This window comes from Triticum urartu, chromosome 6A, assembly GCF_056163025.1.
Source record: "Triticum urartu cultivar PI428250 chromosome 6A, HENAU_Tu73, whole genome shotgun sequence".
In the NCBI taxonomy this organism is placed as follows: domain Eukaryota; kingdom Viridiplantae; phylum Streptophyta; class Magnoliopsida; order Poales; family Poaceae; genus Triticum; species Triticum urartu.
The window spans coordinates 568269059-568294191 of NC_141878.1; the positions used below are offsets into that span (position 1 = coordinate 568269059).

Consider the following 25133-nt stretch of genomic DNA (forward strand, 5'->3'; position numbering starts at 1 on the left):
TTCGGACATGTAAGAGAGAGATAAAAAATATGTTTGCTTTTGTTGGCCAAGAGATGGAAATTTCAAATAAAGGTATGAGATGCCATATTTGTTGGAGAACGTAGTAATTTTAAAAAAATTACTACGCACACACAGGATTTTGGTGATGTACAGGAACGAGAGGGGAGAGTGTGTCTAAGTACCTTCATAGACCGAATGCGGAAGCGTTAGCACAACACAGTTGATATAGTCATACGTCTTCACGATCCGAACGATCCAAGTACCGAACGCACGGCACCTCCGAGTTCTGCACACATTCAACTCGATGACGTCCCACGAGCTCCGATCCAGCAAAGCTTCGCAGGAGAGTTTCGTCAGCACAACGGCGTGGTGACGGTGATGATGGTGCTACCGACGCAGGGCTTCGCCTAAACACCGCTATGATAAGATCGAGGTGTATTATGGTGGAGGGGCGCACTGCACAAGGCTAAGAGATCAATGATCAATTGTTGTTTCTATGGAGTGCCCCCTGCCCCCGTATATAAAGGAGCAAGGGGGAGGAGGCAGCCGGCCAGGGAGAGGCGCGCCAAGGGGGAGTCCTACTCCCACTAGGAGTAGGTCTCCTCCTATTCCTAGTAGGAGTAGGAGAGGGGGGAGGAAAGGAAGAGGAGGAGAAGGAAAGAGGGGGCCCGCCCCCTTGCCCTAAACCAATTCGGTTTGGGCCTTGGGGGGCGTACCCTACACTCCCCTTGCTGCCCTCTATTTCCACTAAGGCCCATTAATCCCCCCCCCCGGGGGGGGGGGGGAGGGGGGTTCCCGTAACCCCCGGTACTTCGGTATATGTTTGAAATCTTCCGAAACCTTTCCAGTGTCCAAACATAGTCGTCCAATATATTGATCTTTACGTCTCGACCATTTCGAGACTCCTCGTCATGTCCGTGATCATATAAAGGATTCCGAACTACCTTCGGTGCATCAAAACACAAAAACTCATAATACCGATCGTCACCGAACTTTAAGCGTGCGGACCCTACGGGTTCGAGAACTATGAAGACATGACAGAGACACGTCTCCGGTCAATAACCAATAGCGGAACCTGGATGCTCATATTGGCTCCCACATATTCTATGAAGATCTTTATTGGTCAACCCGCATAATAACATACGTTGTTCCCTTTGTCATTGGTATGTTACTTGCCTTGAGATTCGATCGTAGGTATCTCAATACCTAGTTCAATCTCGTTACCGGCAAGTCTCTTTACTCGTTCTGTAATACATCATCCCGCAACTAACTCATTAGTTACAATGCTTGCAAGGCTTATGGTGATGTGCATTACCGAGTGGGCCCAAAGATACCTCTTCGACAATTGGAGTGACAAATCATAATCTCGAAATACGCCAACTCAACAAGTACCTTCGGAGACACCTGTAGAGCACCTTTATAATCACCCAGTTACGTTGTGACATTTGGTAGCACACAAAGTGTTCCTCCGGTAAACGGGAGTTGCATAATCTCATAGTCGTAGGAACATGTATAAGTCATGACGAAAGCAATAGCAACATACTAAATGATCAAGTGCTAAGCTAATAGAATGGATCAAGTCAATCAAATCATTCTCCTAATGATGTGATCCCGTTAATCAAATGACAACTCATGTCTATGGCTAGGAAACATAACCATATTTTGATCAACGAGCTAGTCAAGTAGAGGCATACTAGTGACACTCTGTTTTTCTATGTATTCACACATGTATCATGTTTCCGGTTAATACAATTCTAGCATGAATAATGAACATTTATCATGATATAAGGAAATAAATAATAACTTTATTATTTCCTGTAGGGCATATTTCCTTCAGTCTCTCACTTGCACTAGAGTCAATAATCTATATTATACAGTAATCATTCTAACACCCATGGAGCCTTGGTGCTGATCATGTTTTGCTCATGGAAGAGGCTTAGTAGACGGGTCTGCAACATTCAGATCCGTATGTATCTTGCAAATCTCTATGTCTCCCACCTGGACTTGATCCCGGATGGAGTTGAAGCGTCTCTTGATGTGCTTGGTTCTCTTGTGAAATCTGGATTCCTTTGACAAGGCAACTGCACCAGTATTGTCACAGAAGATTTTTATTGGACCTGATGCACTAGGTATGACACCTAGATCGGATATGAACTCCTTCATCCAGACTCCTTCATTTGCTGCTTCCGAAGCAGCAATGTACTCCGCTTCACATGTAGATCCCGCCACGACGCTCTGTTTAGAACTGCTCCAACTGAAAGCTCCACCGTTTAATATAAACATGTATCCGGTTTGCAATTTAGAATCGTCCGGATCAGTGTCAAATCTTGCATCAACGTAACCATTTATGATGAGCTCTTTGTCACCTCCATAAATGAGAAACATATCCTTAGTCCTTTTTAGGTACTTTAGGATGTTTTTGACCGCTGTCCAGTGATACACTCTTGGATTACTTTGGTACCTCCCTGCTAAAGTAATAGCAAGGCAAACATCAGGTCTAGTACACAACATTGCATACATGATAGAGCCTATGGCTGAAGCATACGGAACATCTTTGATTTTCTCTCTATCTTCTGCAGTGGTCGGGCATTGAGTCTTACTCAACTTCACACCTTGTAATACAGGCAAGAACCCTTTCTTTGCCTGATCCATTTTGAACTTCTTCAAAACTTTGTCAAGGTATGTGCTTTGTGAAAGTCCAATTAAGTGTCTTGATCTATCTCTATAGATCTTGATACCCAATATGTAAGCAGCTTCACCGAGGTCCTTCATTGAAAAACTCTTATTCAAGTATCCTTTTATGCTATCCAGAAATTCTATATCATTTCAATCAACAATATGTCATCCACATATAATATTAGAAATGCTACAGAGCTCCCACTCACTTTCTTGTAAATATAGGCTTCTCCAAAAGTCTGTATAAAACCATATGCTTTGATCACACTATCAAAGCGTTTATTCCAACTCCGAGAAGCTTGCACCAGTCCATAAATGGATTGCTGGAGCTTGCACACTTTGTTGGTACCTTTTGGATCGATAAAACCTTTAGGTTGCATCATATACAACTCTTCTTCCAGAAATCCATTCAGGAATGCAATTTTTACATCCATTTGCCAAATTTCATAATCACAAAATGCGGCAATAGCTAACATGATTTGGACGGACTTAAGCATCGCTACGAGTGAGAAGGTCTCATCGTAGTCAACTCCTTGAACTTGTCGAAAAACTTTCGCAACAAGTTGAGCTTTGTAGACAATAACATTACCATCAGCGTTTGTCTTCTTCTTGAAGATCCATTTATTCTAGATGGCTTGCCGATCATTGGGCAAGTCAACCAAAGTGCACACTTTGTTCTCATACATGGATCCCATCTCAGATTTCATGGCCTCAAGCCATTTTGCGGAATCTGGGATCATCATCGCTTCCTCATAGTTCGTAGGTTCGTCATGGTCTAGCAACATGACCTCCAGAGCAGGATTACCATACCACTCTAGTGCGGATCTTACTCTGGTTGACCTACGAGGTTTGGTAGTAACTTGATCTGAAGTTTCATGATCATCAACATTAGCTTCCTCACTAATTGGTGTAGGTGTCACAGGAACCGGTTTCTGTGATGAACTACTTTCCAATAAGGGAGCAGGTACAGTTACCTCATCAAGTTCTACTTTCCTCCCACTCAGTTCTTTAGAGAGAAACTCCTTCTCTAGAAAGGATCCATTCTTAGCAACGAATGTCTTGCCTTCGGATCTGTGATAGAAGGTGTACCCAACAGTTTCCTTTGGGTATCCTATGAAGACACATTTCTCCGATTTGGCTTCGAGCTTATCTGGTTGAAGATTTTTCACATAAGCATCGCAGCCTCAAACTTTAAGAAACGACAACTTTGGTTTCTTGCCAAACCATAGTTCATAAGGCGTCGTCTCAATGGATTTTGATGGTGCCCTATTTAACGTGAATGCAGCCGTCTCTAAAGCATAACCCCAAAACGATAGTGGTAAATCAGTAAGAGACATCATAGATTGCACCATATCTAATAAGGTACAATTACGACGTTCGGACACACCATTACGCTTTGGTGTTCCAGGTGGCGTGTATTGCAAAACTATTACGCATTGTTTCAAATGTATACCAAACTCGTAACTCAAATATTCTCCTCCACGATCAGATCGTAGAAACTTTATGTTCTTGTTACGATGATTTTCCACTTCACTCTGAAATTCTATGAACTTTTCAAATGTTTCAGACTTATGTTTTATTAAGTAGATATACCCATATTTGCTCAAATCATCTGTGAACGTGAGAAAATAACGATACCCGCCGCGGGCCTCAATATTCATTGGACCACATACATCAGTATGTATGATCTCCAACAAATCTTTTGCTCGCTCCATTGTTCCGGAGAATGAAGTTTTAATCATCTTGCCCATGAGGCATGGTTCGCAAGTACCAAGTGATTCATAATCAAGTGATTCCAAAAGTCCATCAGTATGGAGTTTCTTCATGCGCTTTACACCAATATGACCCAAACGGCAGCGCCACAAATAAGTTGCACTAACATTATCAACTCTGCATATTTTGGCTTCAACATTATGAATATGTGTGTCACTACTATTGAGATTTAACACAAATAGACCACTCTTCAAGGGTGCATGACCATAAAAGATATTACTCATATAAATAGAACAACCATTATTCTCAGATTTAAATGAATAACCGTCTCGCATCAAACAAGATCCAGATATAATGTTCATGCTCAACGCTGGCACAAAATAGCAATTATTCAGGTCTAAAACTAATCCCGAAGATAGATGTAGAGGTAGTGTGCTGACGGTGATCACATCGACTTTGGAACCATTTCCCACGCGCATCGTCACCTCGTCCTTAGCCAATCTTCGCTTAATCCGTAGTCCCTGTTTTGAGTTGCAAATATTAGCACCAGAACCAGTATCAAATACCCATGTGCTACTGCGAGCTCTGGTAAGGTACACATCAATAACATGTATATCACATATGTTCACCTTGCCATCCTTCTTATCCGCCAAATACTTGGGGCAGTTCCGCTTCCAGTGACCAGTCTGTTTGCAGTAGAAGCACTCAGTCTCAGGCTTAGGTCCAGACTTGGGTTTCTTCTCCTGAGCAGCAACTTGTTTGATGTTCTTCTTGAACTTCCCCTTCTTCTTCTCTTTACCCTTTTTCTTGAAACTGGTGGTCTTGTTGACCATCAACACTTGATGCTCCTTCTTGATTTCTACCTCCGCTGCCTTTAGCATTGCGAAGAGCTCGGGAATTTTCTTATTCATCCCTTGCATATTATAGTTCATCATGAAGCTCTTGTAACTTGGTGGCAGTGATTCAAAAACTCTGTCAATGAGACTATCAACAGGAAGGTTAACTCCCAGTTGAGTCAAGTGATTAGGATACCCAGGCATTTTGAGTATATGTTCGCTAACAAAACTATTCTCCTCCATCTTGCAGCTATAGAACTTATTGGAGACTTCATATCTCTCAATCCGGGTATTTCCTTGAAATATTAACTTCAACTCCTAGAACATCTCATATGCTCCATGACGTTTAAAACGTCGTTGAAGTCCCGGTTCTAAGCCGTAAAGCATGGCACACTGAACTATCGAGTAGTCATCAGCTTTACTCTGCCAGACATTCTTAACATCATCAACAACATCTGCAGCAGGCCTGGCACCCAGCGGTGCTTCCAGGACGTAATTCTTCTGTGCAGCAATGAGGATAATCCTCAAGTTACGGACCCAGTTCGTGTAATTGCTACCATCATCTTTCAACTTTGCTTTCTCAAGTAATGCACTAAAATTCAACGGAACAACAGCACGGTCCATCTATCTACAATAACATAGACAAGAAAAATACTATCAGGTACTAAGTTCATGATAAATTTAAGTTCAATTAATCATATTACTTAAGAACTCCCACTTAGATAGACATCCCTCTAATCATCTAAGTGATCACGTGATCCATATCAACTAACTCATAACCGATCATCACGTGAAACGGAGTAGTTTTCAATGGTGAACATCACTATGTTGATCATATCTACTATATGATTCACGCTCAACCTTTCGGTCTCAGTGTTCCAAGGCCATATCTGCATATGCTAGACTCGTCAAGTTTAACCCGAGTATTCTGCGTGTGTCAAACTGTCTTACACCCGTTGTAGATGAACGTCGAGCTTATCACACCCAATCATCACGTGGTGTCTTGGCACGACGAACGTTGGCAACAGTGCATACTCAGGGAGAACACTTTTACCTTGAAATTTAATGAGAGATCATCTTATAATGCTATCTTCAAACAAAGCAGAATAAGATGCATAAAGGATAAACATCACATGCAATCAATATAAGTGATATGATATGGCCATCATTATCTTGTGCTTTTGATTTCCATCTCTAAAGCACCGTCATGATCACCACCGGCGCGACACCTTGATCTCCATCGTAGCATCGTTGTCGTCTCGCCAACTATTGCTTCTACGACTATCGCTACCGCTTAGTGATAAAATAACGCAATTACAGGGCGATTGCATTGGATACAATAAAGCGACAACCGTATGGCTCCTGCCAGTTGCCGATAACTCTGTTACAAAACATGATCATCTCATACAATAAATATAGCATCATGTCTTGACCATATCACATCACAACATGCCCTTCAAAAATAAGTTAGACGTCCTCTACTTTGTTGTTGCAAGTTTTTACGTGGCTGCTACGGGCTAAGCAAGAACCGTTCTTAGCTACGCATAAAAACTACAACGATAGTTGGTCAAGTTAGTGCTATTTTAACCTTTGCAAGGACCGGGCGTAGCCACACTCGGTTCAACTAAAGTTGGAGAAACTGACATCCGCCAGTCACCTGTGTGCAAAGCACGTTGGAAGAACCAGTCTCGCGCAAGCGTACGCGTAATGTCGGTCCGGGCCACTTCATCCAACAATACTGCCGAACCAAAGTATGAGATGCTGGTAGGCAGTATGACTTGTATCACCCACAACTCACTTGTGTTCTACTCGTGCATGTAACATCTACGCATAAACCTGGCTCGGATGCCACTGTTGGGGAACGTGGTAATTTCAAAAAAATCCTACACGCACACAGGATCATGGTGATGTACAACAACGAGAGCGGAGAGTATGTCTACGTACCCAGATAGACCGAATGCGGAAGCGTTAGCACAACGTGGTTGATGTAGTCGTACATCTTCACGATCCGACCGATCCAAGTACCGAACGCACAACACCTCCAAGTTCTGCACACGTTCAACTCGATGACGTCCTGCGAGCTCTGATCCAGCAAAGCTTCACATGATTGTTCCGTCAGCACGACGTCTTGGTGATGGTGATGATGATGCTACCGATGTAGGGCTTCGCCTAAGCACCGCTACGATATGACCGAGGTGGATTATGGTGGAGGGGGGCACCACACATGGCTAAAAGATCAATGATCAATTGTTGTTTCTATGGGGTGCTCCCCTGCCCCCATATATAAAGGAGCAAGGGGGGAGGCGGCCAGCCAGGGAGAGGCGCGCCAAGGGGGAGTCCTACTCCCACTAGGAGTAGGTCTCCTCCTATTCCTAGTAGGAGTAGGAGAGGGGGTAGGAAAGGGAGAGGAGGAGAAGAAAAGAGGGTGCCGGCCCCCCTTGCCCTAAACCGATTCGGTTTGGGCCTTGGGGGGCGCCCCCACACTCCCCTTGCTGCCCTCTATTTCCACTAAGGCCCATGTAGGCCCATTAAGCCCCCGGGGGGTTCCGGTAACCCCCGGTACTCTGGTATATGTCTGAAACCTTCCGGAACCTTTCCGGTGTTCGAACATAGTCGTCCAATATATCGATCTTTACATCTCGACCATTTGGAGACTCCTCGTCATGCCCGTGATCATATCCGGGACTCCGAACTACCTTCGGTATATCAAAACACAAAAACTCATAATACCGATCGTCACCGAACATTAAGCGTGCGGACCCTACGGGTTCAAGAACTATGTAGACATGACCGAGACACGTCTCCGGTAAATAACCAATAGCGGAACCTGGATGCTCATATTGGCTCCCACATATTCTACGAAGATCTTTATCGGTCAAATCGCATAACAACATACATTGCTCCCTTTGTCATTGGTATGTTAATTGCCCAAGATTCGATCGTCGGTATCTCAATACCTAGTTCAATCTCGTTACCGGCAAGTCTCTTTACTCGTTCCGTAATACATCATCCCACAACTAACTCATTAGTTACAATGCTTGCAAGGCTTATAGTGATGTGCGTTACTGAGTGGGCCCAAAGATACCTCTCCGACAATCAGAGTGACAAATCCTAATCTCGAAATACGCCAACTCAACAAGTACCTTCGGAGACACCTGTAGAGCACCTTTATAATCACCCAGTTATGTTGTGATGTTTGGTAGCACACAAAGTGTTCCTCCGGTAAACGGGAGTTGCATAATCTCATAGTCATAGGAACATGTATAAGTCCTGAAGAAAGCAATAGCAACATACTAAATGATCAAGTGCTAAGCTAACGGAATGGGCCAAGTCAATCACATCATTCTCCTAATGATGTGATCCACTGCTATAAAGCAGTGGCGCACCAGATACATGTGCGCCATTAGTAGTTTTGAAAAAAAAATAAAAAAAATTTGTTAGTAATGGCGCACCATGGGATAGTGCGCCATTACTAGTTGACATAGTAATGGCGCACCACACCCACCATGCACCATTAGTAGTTTTGAAAAAAATAAAAAAAACTAGTAATGGCGCACTGTCCACTGGTGCGCCATTACTAACAATTTTTTTTAATTTTTTTCAAAACTACTAATGGCGCACCACACATCAGGTGCGCCATTAGTAATCCTGGTGCTAAATGCACCCCGCCCCCCATGGACCGCCTTTTCAGTTTAAAAAATAAAAGAAAATGATGGAAATGTCAAAAAAAATAAAAGAAAATAAGTTTCCCATGTGATATGTAGTCTAATTGTTGGGAAAATTTACAAATATGAATTTCGACTTTATATGCAAAATCTTTCTGGAATTTAGTAAAATGGGCATAACTTTTGCATACGAACTCGGATTAAAAAGTTTTTTATATGAAAAATCATCTACTCGAAAAGTTACATAGGAATTGAAAGGGGGAACCCCGTTCAACATCTTCAAGATCCCAAAAAACCTAACAGAACGAAAGATGCGGGGCTTTTAAGATCTAGAGGGGGAAATGAAAAAAAATTCAAACTTACTAGTGGCGCACCATTTGCTAGGTGTGCCACTAGTAACAGAAAAAAATGATTTAAAAAATTGAATTTTTTTCAAAATATGATACATAATATGACTGGGAAGTTTGAAATATTTTTTGAAAATTTCTTCACACTCATGAATATGAACAAAGCCCTAGACATCAACAAGGTTTAATAGGATTGATATGATATATATATATATCAACAAGTGCCTGTGAAGTGAGCTGTTGCTGGGGTTGGATAGAACTGTGAAGTTAAGCGTGCTCCGGCTGGAGTAGTGTGAGAATGGGCGATTTGACTTGAAATTGAGCATATTGACCCGAGATTAAGACATAGTGACTCGAGATTAAGAAAAAAAGGAAAAAAATTGAAAAAAAATTCTGATTTTTTTTTTGAAAAATGATTGTTAGTAATGGCGCACTTCTATGTGGTGCGTCATTACTAAGCCAGATAGTAATGGCGCACCGTGGGATATACTAATGGCGCACTGCGTGGTGCGCCATTAGTATACCAGATACTAATGGCGCACCTGTGGTGCGCCATTAGTAAAAAATTCTAATGGCGTGATGCTAGTGGCGCACCTGTAGTGCGCCATTAGTAGGCAAAACTGGTGCATGTATCATGTTCCGGTTAATACAATTCTAGCATGAATAAATTTTTTTTATCATTATATAAGGAAATAAATAATAACTTTATATTGCCTCTAGGGCATATTTCCTTCAATATTTTCATCCCACCTTATTTCAATACATTTGGGCAACACATATTATTTGACGCATATAAGCGGTTATTGAATTCAGATGATACTAAGAGGCAATGTATTGCAGAACTTTTTGTCCTATCTAAGTAGTGTGAAATAAAGAAGGTAAAATCATCTGATCAATCATTGTACATGCCCTAAAATTATGTATTAAATTATAGTAAAAATTTGACAACATGATTATATATAGCTTGAGCATGTGTCGAGAATGTAAGAACTTATATGGTGTAAAAAAGGTCATTACATATGTTTATATTAGTAAAATATTATCCAGCTACTCAGCCATAGACATATGTTTATAGTAATCTAATCTAGTTATGATACCTAACATATGATTACCAAGGGTGATGCTGGATCAGTGAGTAAAAGTTGCAGTACCAAATTTATATTTTTTTACAACGCTTTTGCGAATTCTTAGTTGGCGGGTTTTTAAAGAATCTCTCTCACGAAAACATCTCATTATTGAGCCAACAATAATTTTCTTTGAAGATGTGAATTTTATTAAACTTTTATTGCAATGATTTTGATTTTGAAAATGATCCATTAAGAATTCACTAGCACAGTGTGTGTGTGTGCGCAATGCAAACCAATTTTTTTCATGAATTTATTATTAGTTACAACAAGGGAAAGATAAATTAGAGTTCAAATTACATACTTGGGATTGTGCGCACGATTGTGTAGCAAGAGCACAAGGACAAAAGGGGATGTCCATAACCATTCCTAGAAAGACATGAGCAGTAGCAAGATGAAGTGGCCATCTAGACATGAAAATAGTATGTTGGGAAATTGAACACATTCTTTGATTAGGGAGTTAGTGTACAACTAAATCTTATTTTGTAATCATCCAATTAAAAATGAGAATCATCGTTTCATAATAATTTGTATGGATGGTTTGCATTGTCTTAATTTACAGATGCAGATGCATAAACGCATGTATTTCGAAATCAAACTCTAACGCTATTAATATAATATTACTATGATCAAAAGGCTAGAAACTAACACAAATAGAAACTATTATTATTATTATTTGCTGGTACAAATAAGAATCATTGATTACAAAAAAGGTTAGTACACTATGCATAACAACACAGTAGATTACTACATAACATATATATTAATATACCCGTGATTAAATCAAAACTATGCTCGGAAAAGGCTCATATTTGTGAATGTGATACCACTTTATAGATTTCTAGCCTTCACATCGGACGGGCCACTTTGCTAGTAGTCAAAAATAGTGCAACCTATTTGAGCATGAACTTGTTTTCAATGACATCTACGGGTGACTTGCATCTAGGATCTACGGGGCATATGGTGCATATCGTGTTTCTTGGATTCTTACATAGATCTTATGTTAAGCAAGTCTATGTTAATTATTTTGCCTTTTGTGTATTTTCTACGTACTTTGGAAATTTTAAACATGACTATGTGATGTCCTTACTAGGGAAGGTTTTGAGCTCCATTATAAAGCTTGGATAAATTTGGAAGAATTTTGGGCTCAAAGATATAGATGTGATAATATTTACTGTAGAGCAACAACCCTACAGTCCTTTTATTCTGGAATTTTTTGCCCACACCTGTTTAATCCGCTCCCACTGGGAGTCGAACCCATGACCTGGGGTGCTACTAAGGTCAATGTAACCACTAGGCTACATGTCCATTCGCTGTGATAATATTATCATGGTTTTCACAGATTTTAAAAAATTATAAATTGAAGTTCTCAAAATATTATAGATATCTATTTTTGATGTGAGAGAATGTATATTATAATATTTGACCATGTGAAAAAGAATCTTAAATAAAAAAATATTTGAAATGCTTTATTATTTTGTACAAACTTTGGACTTATGGTTTTATAAAAAGATGGCCAAATGAATTTCCCGTTTTAATTTATTGTCAGTTGGAATGATCACATAGATGAGTTATGGTTTAGTTTTGTCACATTTTCATGTAAATTTTAGTCGCATTCAGCCAACAAGAACCAAATAAGAAGCAAAAGTGTGCAAGCCTTTTATTTGCTCCATATTTTATCTTCACTAGATGACCCATTGCTTAATTTGAAACTGAAGCCAGGAAGTTAAGCAACACTATGGGCAGCACGTCAGCACATGTTTGTTCTATAAATCATCCCCAAAGGCCATTAGCATGAGTAATAATACACACGGACACAATATAAACGATCAGATGTGAATGACCAAATGGAAATTAAAACATAAGCCAAACCAGCCTTTGGGAGGTAGCTTTGTAGGTTGGTTGCCTCGTTGTGTTGTTACTTGGGTGTTCCTACTTGGGTTGCCCGAGTCGACCCGTCCTTTTGCGCATGTCATGGCATTAGGCTTTTTTTAAGCTCTCGGACACACACTCTTTCGAGCAACTATGGCTGAGCCACATGTCCTTTCGGTCCAGGTACTAGCCTAATCGCCCTTGCTACCCGGTCATGCCCTGGTCATCAGAGACTAACTACAGCCCGAAAATAACCACTTTGGCTCACCACTTTGGTTGTGCTATTCTGAGCAAGTTGGGTCCTCCCGGCCGGCATATGCTATTCCGAGCAAGTTGGGTCCTCCCGGCCGGCATATGCTAGGAGGGATAAAAATAACCACTTCGGCTCACCACTTTGGTGCGTAAGTTGTACATATCATACGAGTCACATGTACGTTGGTGCAATTGACCCACTAGCGATAAGGAATCACTACTTATGGTTATGGACCCTATTTTAGGCCCTATATGCTTACTTTTTTCACTTAATAGGGCATATGTTACAAACATCATCCATGGCTTTTCAGGTCGCTGGTTAATGATGTCTTTCTTTGACCTGTTGGATAGGAGCAACATTGACTTGTGCTCACTCAACTCATTTGTGAGCCTTGATGATCGAGCTCAGTGGGATGATGTGTGTCACACATGAAGCATTCCAAAGCGAACTGTTATGTTGTGTGGAAACCATTTGCATGCGTACAATATGTCGTGCTCTTGAGATACAAGGTGCCAACGGTTGAACGTGTAAATTTAGAAGTTTTAAATGGACGCCAAATTTACAAACTTATCAAAGGAAAGTTTAAATGGGTGCCAAAATTACATATGGGTACAATTAAGGGATTAAATCTTATGCAATATTCTTCCAGTTTGATACCATATCTTGTAATTAATCCTTGGGCGATTCATCCAATATAAACACATTTGGAGATGGAGACCCTCCATCTTCATGGAGAGCGAAGCCTCGCCCAAGCAGAAGTCCAGCGCTTGATACAGTGGAGGACAATCTCAGGTTGTCTCATAGGCTGACAACCGCAGAATGTGAGAAAGAACTCATTCACTATTAATAGTGTGAGTACTACTGCTGGTGGAAGCATATTCAACCCTGAATATATGGAACCACATCTAGTTCACATATATGGAAATTTTGGCACAACTTTAGAAACACAATGTGCTTAACCACGAGCCGTTGGAACATGTGTTGCTTCCCGGTAGCACACTACTCCCGCTCGCACCACCACTGAGTACTCCATGGGTGGTGGAGGGATGATTGAAGGGGTACAACACTCGAGTGGGGGGGGGGGACTCAAAGACTCCTAGATCTGGGAGGTGAGTCCCCCACATTTGAGAAAGGGGGTCAGGGGCTTCGTGTGAGAGAAGCGGGGGGCTCTAGTGGAGGAGGCCAAGGGGGGCTCCGGTGGATGAGAGTGGGACAACATGTGTGTGTTGTGTTCATGTGTTGGGGGTGGGGGTGGGGGTTAAGGCGTTGCCAGTTTGGGAGAGGGTGGCGGATTAGAGGGTGAATTTTGTATTATTGGTATTAGAATCTTGCTTTTTAAACTCATTATCAATGTTGGGAATCACCTCTGAGTACCATCAGTTTTACCCTATTAGTGTTGTGTGTACTATACCAATGAATGGTCGTAACTTTTCCCAGTCAGTGATGTGATGTTGTCCGACAGGTGGAGCACCATGCCACGTCGCTCTAATAACTACTCGATGTTGCTGATCGCCTTGCTGTCACCATCAAGGCATGTGAATCTAGTTCGGGAAGGTTGCAGGAGGCAGGTCTGTTAGTGGGAGGCCACACGGGGAAAAGTCGATTGCTTGGAGGCATCAGCCTTGGGATCTTGACATCTGTAGGTTCCTCTACACGTCATTGTAGCACGACTCAGAAAACCTGCACATTGGTGCAAGTGCTCCCACCGCAAGCCACTGGGCACCTGAGACACTCCCACTACTCATCACATCAAGCTATACAACCACCGATCTCACTACTAGTGGAGGCCACATGCTTGAGGGGTATGTGACATCCAACAGTCTGGATCCGAGACCTAGGTTCACTTTCTCGGATATGGGGAGAGGGGCTCTGGTAGGGGAGACGTTGTGGTGGCTCAAGTACAATGGGGTATAGGGGAGTTCCGATTGTGGTATCCGAAGAGTGCAAGAGGCCTCGAGGGCATCATACTGGGGCAGCAAAGAGAAGTTTAATAATTTTTGTACGCAGTATGTAGTTGCATTGAGCCGGGAGCCCGGTACTGGTCTAGGTTGTGAGATGGGATGAAAATAATGAGTGAGGGTCACCAATTTGGTGTGTAAGTTGTGCATATTTATTAATAACGAGTCCGTTGGTGCACTTGGCTCGTTATCGGTAGTGATTCCTTACTAATGGGCTCTATTTTTCCTGTAGAAGTTAAATTTTTTTTCTTAACTCGGCATATGCTATAAACACCGTTGATGGATTGTTGAGCTGACATGTGTCGGCCCATTCATATTTCACGGCTTGATGAGCTCAGCGAGATGACGTGCGTCGCACAAGAAGCGTTCAAACATGACTTGCTACATCACATGGAAACTATTCGCGTGTATACGATTTTTTACGCTCCCACAATATAAGGGGCGAACGGTCCGTGCACGTAAATTTAAAATATTTAAATGGACACCAAATATACAAAGTTATAAAAGGAAGTTTTAAATGTGTGCCAAAATTACATATGGGCACAATTAAGGCAGAAAATCTAATGAAATATTATTTCAATCTGACGCCATATCAAAATTACATATGGCAATGCTGAACACAAATCTGGGATCACCGAATCTAGAGGACACGAAATAGTCAGAGGAGCTTCACCATGGAACCCAGGTCTAGGTGCCCCGACCCCCCCCCCCCCCCCCCCCCCCCGCGCCCGTGTGTGCTTGGTCATGGTCAACCTCAACCAACAATGGGTGGCACGCATGGGCATGGGGATGGGGAACTCTACCATCATGATGAGCTGAGTACCGTCCAACTATAAGCCCAACACTTGGATGCCACCCTTTCTCGGTGTAAAGGAGGACCATATCAGGTTGTCTCACAGGCTAAAAACCACCCTTTGCTTGGTCATGGCCTAGTAAGCTTGCACGTGCAACGCACGTCTCGACTAAAATATATTCCATTATGAAACATAGTAATTCTATTATAACGTGAACCTACTTTCTGTGAAGCTGAAATCTAATGCAAAGAGCATATAATTTCCAAGTCCTTAAAATGACTGAAAAATATCATGCTTTATGAATACATGCCCAAGTCCATTGCGTAACAACTACCAAATATCGTTAACTAATTGATACAAATTCAGTCCATGAAGAAAATTAAATAGTGGCCAAGTATATTTGCATTATGCGCCCCCTTGGGTACTGCATCTTAGCAACCAACGCCATCACCAGCACCTCGCGGGCAATCATGGTACTATATAGATGTTCATAATGTAACGCAAATATATATAACCAGTCACAAAACTCGCTAACGGACAAATCAGATGCACAAACCACTAAAGGTGGAACCATGCTTACTCATAATCTGAAGGTTCTGGCCAATGTAATTCATTTATGGTCATTTAGTGTTAATCCTTCCATGACAAGGTCCAGAGTAACAAAGGTATTTGCAACCTGTTGTTTCAAATAGTAAGCTTCTCTTGTGAACGTTCACAATAAAGCACATACCCAGTTTGTAATAGTATGGAAAATAACAACAGAACATTGGGATTATAAGTCGAGTAGCTCTTAGTGAGAAACAAAAAAAATCCAATAGTAGTATGAAACCGAAAAGAAAAACAATAAAAATATCCAAACCATGATGACCTCCAAATTTCAATAATCTCCTCGTTCCCCTAGAATCCCGGTTCTCCCTCTAAAAAAATCCAGTTCTCCATCGTGGTAGAATGAACTCTCGACATGTCCTCACCTCGACAAAGGAGCGGTGGACGCAGTGCAGAGCAACACGTGAAGCCGGAGCCCGAGTGGTCAGCGGAGGACGGTAAACAAAGCAACACGAGCAGAGGGAGCCATCGCTGTCCTCGCTGGCTGGGTACAAAGCAACACGTCGCAAGAGCCCCCCTGGTCCGAGGCGGCTGGGAAACACGTGCAGCCGGAGCACCCGTGGTCGGCGGCGTCCAGGATACAGGGCAACCAGAGCAACACGTGCTACATGGCCTCCCCAGCCATGCCGGTCCAAGGGCGTCCTGTTCGTCGGCCTTCTCGAGTCGTCGCCTGTGATGAACACCTCGGCATACGCGCCCAACAACCCCACGTCAACGACCTACACACCCATCTCCATGGTGGTGGGCGGCTGCGCCATGCCGTCGTTGTCGCACCACTGCAGGCTGATTAGCTGATAACCGAATTTAGTTTTGAGACTTGTTAACTGAATTGGCCCATGTAGCCCTTGCTACTTGTACATTTTCAGACTTGATAACTGAATTTACTTTGGGAAATGAGATTAAGCATTTCATTTCCTTGCACAAACAAATCGACATGATGTTACCTTGCCATCTGCAGACCATTTGTTTGTATACCTGTTTCGGACCTCAAAGCCCTTTTGACCACCACAGCTAAGCCAAAACCCTTCATCCGAATTTTTAAATTAATATAGCTCTGCAATTGAAAAGTAATCATGAGCACAAAAAACTTCTGCAAGTGCCATATTTCAGGATGAGGGAAAAGTAAATGTGAAAGGGAAAGCTTGGTAGCTCATGTTGGCATGGTACGATGGTACGATGTGTTAGCCTCTTCTTCCATCTCAATAGAAAAAATACAACCCCGGCTAATTCTTCTCTTTATAAAAGGGAAAGCTTGATCAAGTTGAAAGCAGTCTTATGATCAAAATTCCGCCAGTTTTAGTGAGCTATTCATAGGAACATGGCATGAGAAAGGGAAACTTCATACTTAAGCACCAGATTGAAAAGGTGAGCAGGTCGTCCTCACCGCTACTTCTTCCACGAATAAAAGGGCAGAGGTTGATCAAGTTGAAAGCAATATGATATTCCTAACTCCAGTTAGCGATTCATGGGGAAGATGGCAGGAGAAAAGCAAACAGAATTATGTACAAGATTGAGCACGTCGTTCACCGCGATCGACTCCTTCACCAGATCGCGATTGAAGAACAGAGCAGGTCGTTCTCCAGCGATCCAATCCTTCACCAGAGTGGGCTCACCCTGCAGCTCGACTCCAGGCCTTCCTCCGGGAGGAGCAGGGCCGGCACCAGAGCTACAGGTCCCACCTCCTCGCCCGCCTACGCCGCGACTCCCCGGGCCGTTGACGCGATCTCCCGCGCTGACCTGAAGCCGGCCAACACCACGCCAGTCTTCGAGGCGTGGGCAACAGAGATACAGGGGCTGTTGTGTCCGATGTCGGGCAGGGCAGCGGCGAGTACTTCTCGCGCGTCGGCGTGGGCCGGCTCACGCGGCAGCTCTGCATGGTGCTCGGCGGCGGTAGCAACATGACCTGGCCGCAGTGCCAGCCCTGCGCCGACACCTTATGTAGATCCAATGGCACATACAGGCCCGCCATCGCCTGCTGCCGATGCGTCGCAAAATCAGTCGCAGGTCTTGGCCCTTTCGCCCCGCCATCCATGATCCAGCGGCAACACGGGTGAGGGTGGCATGCGTCTCGAAGCAGAGAAGATAGGAGATTGGTGGCTAGGGGCGGACTTGCAGTTGCTTGCGCACTCGCCGTGCCGATGTGCCCTTCGGCGTGTTCGGGCTGCTTTTCTCTTCGGCAGCGACGCCTACGACTTGCGGGGTTCAACCTTTCCTCTCCACCACCAATTCCTTTTCTGCGGAGGTGCAACCGGCTAGGGCTGGGAGGCTATGGAATCGGGATTCAGGAAGGATGTGATGGACAGAGCAGGAGCAGTATAAAAAAACAACGCCTTACTATCCAATTGTTACATTTTTCACTTACGGGTGGCATGGTGGGTAATTTTCTTCAAAGGTGAAGTACGGCCAGTCAATACAATTTACTAAGTGCACACAGAGTATGGATTAGATTAACGCTAGCCGTTAGATTAAATTTAATGGGCCTAATCATGCGGTGGTAATAGGTCCGTGTACATTTCGTGGGGTGCGGCAATTTTTACATCCATTTGCTAAATTTCATAATCAAAAAATGCGGCAATAGCTAACATGATTTGGACGGACTTAAGCATCGCTACGGGTGAGAAGGTCTTATCGTAGTCAACTCCTTGAACTTGTCGAAAAACTTTCGCAACAAGTCGAGCTTTGTAGACAATAACATTACCATCAGCGTTTGTCTTTTTCTTAAAGATCCATTTATTCTAGATGGCTTGCCGATCATTGGGCAAGTCAACCAAAGTGCACACTTTGTTCTCATACATGGATTCCATCTCAGATTTCATGGCCTCAAGCCATTTTGCGGAATCTGGGCCCATCATCGCTTCTTCATAGTTCGTAGGTTCGTCATGGTCTAGCAACATGACCTCCAGAGCAAGATTACCGTACCACTCTAGTGCGGATCTTACTCTGGTTGACCTACGAGGTTCGGTAGTAACTTGATCTGAAGTTTCATGATCATCAACATTAGCTTCCTCACTAATTGGTGTAGGTGTCATATTAACCGGTTTCTGTGATGAACTACTTTCCAATAAGGGAGCAGGTACAGTTACCTCATCAAGTTCTACTTTCCTACCACTCAGTTCTTTAGAGAGAAACTCCTTCTCTAGAAAGGATCCATTCTTAGCAACGAATGTCTTGCCTTCGGATCTGTGATAGAAGGTGTACCCAACAGTTTCCTTTGGGTATCCTATGAAGACACATTTCTCCGATTTGGCTTCGAGCTTATCTGGTTGAAGCTTTTTCACATAAGCATCGCAGCGTCAAACTTTAAGAAACGACAACTTTGGTTTCTTGCCCAACTATAGTTCATAAGGCGTCGTCTCAACGGATTTTGATGGTGCCCTATTTAACGTGAATGCAGCCGTCTGTAAAGCATAACCCCAAAACGATAGTGGTAAATCAGTAAGAGACATCATAGATTGCACCATATCTAATAAGGTACAATTACGACGTTCGGACACACCATTACGCTTTGGTGTTCCAGGTGGCGTGTATTGCGAAACTATTCCGCATTGTTTCAAATGTATACCAAACTCGTAACTCAAATATTCTCCTCCACGATCAGATGTAAAAACTTTATGTTCTTGTTACGATGGTTTTCCACTTCACTATGAAATTCTATGAACTTTTCAAATGTTTCAGACTTATGTTTTATTAAGTAGATATACCCATATCTGCTCAAATCATCTGTGAACGTGAGAAAATAACGATACCCGCCGCGGGCCTCAATATTCATTGGACCACATACATCAGTATGTATGATCTCCAACAAATCTGTTGCTCGCTCCATTGTTCCAAAGAACGACGTTTTAGTCGTCTTGCCCATGAGGCATGGTTCGCAAGTACCAAGTATTCATAATCAAGTGATTCCAAAAGTCCATCAGTATGGAGTTTCTTCATGAGCTTTACACCAATATGACCCAAACGGCAGTTCCACAAATAAGTTACACTAACATTATCAACTCTGCATATTTTTGCTTCAACATTATGAATATGTGTGTCACTACTATTGAGATTTAACACAAATAGACCACTCTTCAAGGGTGCATGACCATAAAAGATATTACTCATATAAATAGAACAACCATTATTCTCATATTTAAATGAATAACCGTCTCGCATCAAACAAGATGCAGATATAATGTTCATGCTCAACGCTGGCACAAAATAACAATTATTCAGGTCTAAAACTAATCCCGAAGGTAGATGTAGAGGTAGCGTGCTGACGGCGATCACATCGACTTTGGAACCATTTCCCACGCGCATCGTCACCTCATCCTTAGCCAGTCTTCGCTTAATCCGTAGTCCCTGTTTTGAGTTGCAAATATTAGCAACAGAACCAGTATCAAATACCCATGTGCTACTGCGAGCTCTGGTAAGGTACACATCAATAACATGTATATCACATATGTTCACCTTGCCATCCTTCTTATCCACCAAATAGTTGGGGCAGTTCCGCTTCCAGTGACCAGTCTGTTTGCAGTAGAAGCACTCAGTCTCAGGCTTAGGTCCAGACTTGGGTTTCTTCTCCTAAGCAGCAACTTGTTTGATGTTCTTCTTGAAGTTCCCCTTCTTCTTCTCTTTAACCTTTTTCTTGAAACTGGTGGTCTTGTTGATCATCAACACTTGATGCTCCTTCTTGATTTCTACCTCCGCTGCCTTTAGCATTGCGAAGAGCTCGGGAATTGTCTTATTCATCCCTTGCATATTATAGTTCATCACGAAGCTCTTGTATCTTGGTGGCAGTGATTCAAAAACTCTGTCAATGAGACTATCAACAGGAAGGTTAACTCCCAGTTGAGTCAAGTGATTAGGATACCCAGACATTTTGAGTATATGTTCACTAACAAAACTATTCTCCTCCATCTTGCAGCTATAGAACTTATTAGAGACTTCATATCTCTCAATCCGGGCATTTCCTTGAAATATTAACTTCAACTCCTAGAACATCTCATATGCTCCATGACGTTTAAAACGTCGTTGAAGTCCCGGTTCTAAGCCGTAAAGCATGGCACACTGAACTATCGAGTAGTCATCAGCTTTACTTTGCCAGACGTTCTTAACATCATCAACAGCATCTGCAGCAGGCCTGGCACCCAGCGGTGCTTCCAGGACGTAATTCTTCTGTGCAGCAATGAGGATAATCCTCAAGTTACGGACCTAGTTCGTGTAATTGCTACCATCATCTTTCAACTTTGCTTTCTCAAGGAATGCATTAAAATTCAACGGAACAACAACACGATCCATCTATCTACAATAACATAGACAAGCAAAATACTATCAGGTACTAAGTTCATGATAAATTTAAGTTCAATTAATCATATTACTTAAGAACTCCCACTTAGATAGACATCCCTCTAATCATCTAAGTGATCACGTGATCCATATCAACTAAATCATAACTGATCATCACGTGAAACGGAGTAGTTTTCAATGGTGAACATCACTATGTTGATCATATCTACTATATGATTCACGCTCAACCTTTCGGTCTCAGTGTTCCGAGGCCATATCTGCATATGCTAGGCTCGTCAAGTTTAACCCGAGTATTCTGCGTGTGTCAAACTGTCTTACACCCGTTGTAGATGAACGTCGAGCTTATCACACCCGATCATCACGTGGTGTCTTCGCACGACGAACGTTGGCAACAGTGCATACTCAGGGAGAACACTTTTACCTTGAAATTTAATGAGAGATCATCTTATAATGCTATCTTCAAACAAAGCAGAATAAGATGCATAAAGGATAAACATCACATGCAATCAATATAAGTGATATGATATCGCCATCATCATCTTGTGCCTTTGATTTCCATCTCTAAAGCACCGTCATGATCACCACCGGCGCGACACCTTGATCTCCATCGTAGCATCGTTGTCGTATCGCCAACTATTGCTTCTACGACTATCGCTACCGCTTAGTGATGAAATAAAGCAATTACAGGGCGATTGCATTGCATACAATAAAGCGACAACCGTATGGCTCATGCCAGTTGCCGATAACTCTGTTACAAAACATGATCATCTCATACAATAAATATAGCATCATGTCTTGACCATATCACATCACAACATTCCCTTCAAAAATAAGTTAGACGTCCTCTACTTTGTTGTTGCAAGTTTTTACGTGGCTGCTACGGGCTAAGCAAGAACCGTTCTTACCTACGCATAAAAACTACAACGATAGTTGGTCAAGTTAGTGCTATTTTAACCTTTGCAAGGACCGGGCGTAGCCACACTCGGTTCAACTAAAGGTGGAGAAACTGACATCCGCCAGTCACCTGTGTGGAAAGCACGTTGGAAGAACCAGTCTCGCGCAAGCGTACGCGTAATGTCGGTCCGGGCCACTTCATCCAACAATACCGCTGAACCAAAGTATGAGATGCTGGTAGGCAGTATGACTTGTATCACCCACAACTCACTTGTGTTCTACTCGTGCATGTAACATCTACGCATAAACCTGGCTCGGATGCCACTGTTGGGGAACGTGGTAATTTCAAAAAAATCCTACACGCACATAGGATCATGGTGATGTACAACAACGAGAGCGAAGAGTATGTCTACGTACCCGGATAGACCGAATGCGGAAGCGTTAGCACAACGCGGTTGATGTAGTCGTACATCTTCACGATCCGACCGATCCAAGTACCGAACGCACAACACCTCCAAGTTCTGCACACGTTCAACTCGATGACGTCCTGCGAGCTCTATTCCAGCAAAGCTTCACATGATAGTTCCGTCAGCACGACGTCTTGGTGATGGTGATGATGATGCTACCGATGTAGGGCTTCGCCTAAGCACCGCTACGATATGACCGAGGTGGATTATGGTGGAGGGGGGCACCACACACGGCTAAACGATCAATGATCAATTGTTGTTTCTATGGGGTGCCCCCTGCCCCCGTATATAAAGGAGCAAGGGGGGAGGCGGCCGGCCAGGGAGAGGCGCGCCAAGGGGGAGTCCTACTCCCACTAGGAGTAGGTCTCCTCCTATTCCTAGTAGGAGTAGGAGAGGTGGTAGGAAAGGGAGAGGAGGAGAAGAAAAGAGGGGGCCGGCCCCCCTTGCCCTAAACCAATTCGGTTTGGGCCTTGGGGGGCGCCCCACACTCCCCTTGCTGCCCTCTATTTCCACTAAGGCCCATGTAGGCCCATTAAGCCCCTGGGGGGTTCCGGTAACCCCCGGTACTCTGGTATATGTCTGAAACCTTCCGGAACCTTTCCGGTGTTCGAACATAGTCGTCTAATATATCGATCTTTACGTCTCGACCATTTAGAGACTCCTCGTCATGCCCGTGATCATATCCGGGACTCCGAACTACCTTCGGTATATCAAAACACAAAAACTCATAATACCGATCGTCACCAAACTTTAAGCGTGCGGACCCTGCGGGTTCAAGAAATATGTAGACATGACCGAGACACGTCTCCGGTAAATAACCAATAGCGGAACCTGGATGCTCATATTGGCTCCCACATATTCTACGAAGATCTTTATCAGTCAAACCGCATAACAACATACATTGTTCCCTTTGTCATTGGTATGTTAATTGCCCAAGATTCGATCGTCGGTATCTCAATACCTAGTTCAATCTCGTTACCGGCAAGTCTCTTTACTCGTTCCGTAATACATCATCCCGCAACTAACTCATTAGTTACAATGCGTGCAAGGCTTATAGTGATGTGCATTACTGAGTGGGCCCAGAGATACCTCTCCGACAATCGGAGTGACAAATCCTAATCTCGAAATACGCCAACTCAACAAGTACCTTCAGAGACACCTGTAGAGCACCTTTATAATCACCCAGTTATGTTTTGATGTTTGGTAGCACACAAAGTGTTCCTCCGGTAAACGGGAGTTGCATAATCTCATAGTCATAGGAACATGTATAAGTCATGAAGAAAGCAATAGCAACATACTAAACGATCAAGTGCTAAGCTAACGGAATGGGCCAAGTCAATCACATCATTCTCCTAATGATGTGATCCACTGCTATAAAGCAGTGGCGCACCAGATACAGGTGCGCCATTAGTAGTTTTGAAAACAAATTAAAAAAAATTAGTTAGTAATGGCGCACCACACATCAGGTGCACCATTAGTAATCCTGGTGCTAAATGCACCCCGCCTCCCCGTGGACCGCCTTTTCAGTTTAACAAATAAAAGAAAATGATGGATATGTCAAAAAAATAAAAGAAAATAAGTTTCCCATGTGATATGTGGTCTAATTGTTGGGAAAATTTACAAATATAAATTTTGACTTTATTTGCAAAATCTCTCTGGAATTTAGTAAAATGGGCATAACTTTTGCATACGAACTCGGATTAAAAAGTTTTTTATATGAAAAATCATATACTCTAAAAGTTACATAGGAATTGAACGGGGGAACCACGTTCAACACCTTCAAGATCCCCAAAAACCTAATAGAACGAAAGATGCAGGCCTTTTAAGATCTAGAGGGGGGAAATGAAAAAAAATTCAAACTTACTAGTGGCGCACCATTTGCTAGGTGTGCACTAGTAACAGAAATAAAATGATTTAAAAAAATTGAATTTTTTTCAAAATATGATACGTAATATGACCGGGAAGTTTGAAATATTTTTTGAAAATTTCATCACACTCATGAATATGAACAAAGTCCTAGACATCAACAAGGTTTAATAGGATTGATATGATATATATATATCAACAAGTGCCTGTGAAGTGAGCTGGTGCTGGGGTTGGATAGAACTGTGAAGTTAAGCGTGCTCCGGCTGGAGTAGTGTGAGGATGGGTGACCTTTCGGTAAGTTTGACCAAAGAGTACGATTTGACTTGAAATTGAGCATATTGACCCGAGATTAAGACATAGTGACTCGAGATTAAGAAAAAAATAGAAAAAAAATATGAATTTTTTTTTGAAAAAGATTATTAGTAATGACGCACTTCTACGTGGTGCGTCATTACTAAGCCAGATAGTAATGGCGCACTGTGGTGCGCCATTCGTAAAAAATTCTAATGGCGTGATGCTAGTGGCGCACCTGTAGTGCGCCATTAGTAGGCAAAACAGGTGCATGTATCATGTTTCCGGTTAATACAATTCTAGCATGAATAATAAACATTTATCATTATATAAGGAAATAAATAATAACTTTATTATTACCTCTAGGGCATATTTCCTTCAATATTTTAATCCCACCTTATTTCAATACATTTGGGAACACATATTATTTGACGCATATAAGCGGTTATTGAATTCAGATGATACTAAGAGGCAATGTATTG

General features: G+C 42.6%; 1 pseudogene; it reads right to left on the reverse strand.

Annotated features, from left to right (window-relative positions):
- Window positions 1–20237: 20237 nt before the first annotated feature.
- Window positions 20238–25133, reverse strand: part of LOC147966403 (uncharacterized) — a 35172-nt pseudogene continuing 30276 nt past the window's right edge.